The sequence below is a fragment of the Orycteropus afer genome, unplaced genomic scaffold (assembly GCF_000298275.1).
Source record: "Orycteropus afer afer isolate SDZICR_OR568_19922 unplaced genomic scaffold, OryAfe1.0 scaffold00011, whole genome shotgun sequence".
Lineage (NCBI taxonomy): Eukaryota > Metazoa > Chordata > Mammalia > Tubulidentata > Orycteropodidae > Orycteropus > Orycteropus afer.
In genome coordinates this window covers 1,939,429-1,942,436 of record NW_006921598.1, presented here as the reverse complement: position 1 = coordinate 1,942,436, position 3,008 = coordinate 1,939,429, and positions in this window count along the sequence as shown.

Genomic DNA, 3,008 nt, shown 5'->3' with positions numbered 1-3,008 from the left:
GGGAGGCCTTCAACGAGATGGATTGATACGGTGGCTGCGATGATTGGCTCAAGTATAGCAGGGATTGTGGGGCTCACGCGGGACAGGGCAGTATTTCGTTGTGCTGTGCATGGGGTCGCTATGAGTCGGAAACAACTCGACGGCACTTAACAACAACAAAAACAACAAACTTTGAGAAAATAAATTTCTGTTTGTTAAAGCCACTCATTTGTGGCTTTTCTGTTATAACAGCGCTAGATAACTAAGATACCTTCCATCTTTGCTTTAGAGTAATTATTGATCCTTTGTTTTCATTTAGATGATTTTTTTAAAGATATGCAGTACTCCTGAGCAATATTCTTTATTTTATGAGCCAATCTGTTATTTAGTTAAAAGGTGACCTCAGAGGATGGTTTCAGTTCAAAGTTTAAAGAGTATCTCAGGGCAATACTTCTAGAAAGTACTCTAGTCTCAATTGGTACAGTAAGTCTGGACTTTTTATAAATATGATTTCTCATCCACATTTTTCTCCTGTTCTGTCAGAATTTATTTATTATGGGTCTGATCAAAATGGTTGTAATCAGGCATCTACTTCTGGTCTCAGGGTAGATGAGGTGATAGTTTGTGCAGAGTTTTGGTTCTGTAGACTACTTTCTTCTTTGAGTCTTTGGTTTCCTTCTTTCTCTTTTGCTCTGGACAATTTGCTCTGGACAAATAGAGCCCGATAATTGCATCTTATGTGGCTATACTCAAACTTTTTGTTTGTTTGTTTGTTTTTAATGTTTTATTGTGATTTGAGTGAAATTTTACAGAGAAGGCTCATTTTTCATTCAAGAGTTCATACACATTTTGTTTTGTGACATTGATTACAGTCCCCACAGTGGGACTTCCCAATTCCTCCTGTGATTACCTTTTACCTGTATCTTTCTTTCCTATGCTTCACAGCCCCTGTAAGCTTTCTCCCTGGGCAAATGCTGCCTTTCTGATCTCCCATGGTTGATTGCTCTAAAGACTGCATCTCTCTGGTGTAATACTTTACCTTGTAGCCTGTCTAACATTTGGCTGAGAGTTAAGCCATGGCAGTGAGTTCAATTGTCACTTGAAGTGTGACAAGTGGCCACAGTTTTGGAGGTTTCACCAGTCTCTATGCAACCAACAAGACTGGTAATTTTTTTTTTTTTTTTTCCTGAATTTTTTCCCACATTTTCTCTCACTCTATCAAGGATCTCCAATTTTGATCTGTTTCTAAGCAGTTGGCATCAGTAGCTGGGTACCCTATGGTTTTTCTGGTCTCAGGATCATATAGGCTTTAGTTCCCATGGTCTATTAGTCCCATGGATTAATTGTTTCCATGTATCTTTGATTGTCTTCACTCTTTGTTGTTCTGAATGAAGAGAGACCAATTGTTGCATTTTAGGTGGCCACTCACAAGTCACTAGTCACTATTCACTAAAGTAGGACATAAAACATTGTGTTTGTGTACTGCCAATTGAGCTTTATGTCTCCAGTGACCATGGTTTTGAGCCTGCAGGCCCACTGATTCACTCTATCGAGTGCTTGGTTGTAAGTAAGAAGTTATCCTAAATTTTCCCCATGTTAGCTCTGTAGTGTAGTGGTTGATTGTACTGTATATGGATATTTTTATAGCACATACAAATATGTATGTAGAAGTATCATCTGTCAAACCTATATATTGTCATGGTACATTCCCATTTGCCTACCCATACTGATCATCTTGTCTGTCTACCTATGTATCTACCCATACAATAATGTTTGTTATTACTGATAATGCAGTATTGTGTTTGTAATAGTATTTACCTTTGTTGTTTGCACCACTTGTGCACCTTTCCATGTCTGCCTTTTCCTTGGTGATATTATGCCGGTCACATGTTTTTCTTATATTGCCTTACCCTTCACCCAAATCAATATAAAACTGTTGCTGTTCCTGTTGGTATGTGCCAACGAGTTGGACAAAGCGACCCCTCTTTGGGTTTCTGAGGCAGTATCACTACGGCCTCTCCTCCTCTCTCATCCCCGGTAACTAACAAAGAAAACTTTTTTCCTTGTGTAAACCTTGCCTTGAATTTTTATACTTATGCACTAATATATTTGTCCTTCTGTGATTGACTTATTTCAGTCAGCCTAATGTCCTCCAGGAAGCTCTGGTAGTGTAGTGCCTAAGGCATATGACTGCTAACCAGAAGGCTGGTGGTTCAAAACTATCAGCCACTTCTAGGAAGGAAGGTTGGGCAATCTACTTCCATAGTGATACCACCTTGGAAATCCAAGGAGGGATCACTATAAGTTGGATCCAATTCAATGGCAGTAAGTTTGGCTTTGGTTTAATGTCCTTCAAGTTCATGCATTTTATGAGATGTTTTGCAGATTCTTCATTATTCTTCAAAGTTGTGTTGTATCTCATTGTGTGTTGTATCCCATTGGTTATCCATTCATCCATTGATGGGAACTTAAGATGTGTTCATGTGTGTGCATATGTCTATTCATGTCCTGGATTCTGCTTGGCCAGTACCATTTGTTACAGAGAGTTTCTCTTTGTCATTTAATGGCTTTCAGCCTTTGTCAATGATCAGCTGTCCATAGGTGGATAGATCTATTTCTATATTGTCAATTATATTCCACTAGTCTATATGTCCGGTGTTGTACTAATACCAGGCTATTTTGACTACCATGGTTGTATGGTTTTGAGGTCAGGGAGTGTGAGATCTCCTTGTTTGTCCTTCTTCAGCAGTGCTTTGCTTATCCAAGTTCTCTTTCTTTTCCATATAAAGTAGTGATTGGTTTTTCCATGCCCTTAAATAATGTTGATGAACTCTGTATTAACAATTCATTGAATCTATATTGTACTGAGATTTTTACAATGTTCAGTCTTCATATCCATGAGCATGGTTGTTGTTGTTGTTAGGTGATGTTGAGTTGTCTCCGACTGTGATAGTTGAAGATGTGTCAACTTGGCTGGACTCCAGTTGTGAGTGGTGGTTCCCATGATGGATCACATGACTGCGTTCTAA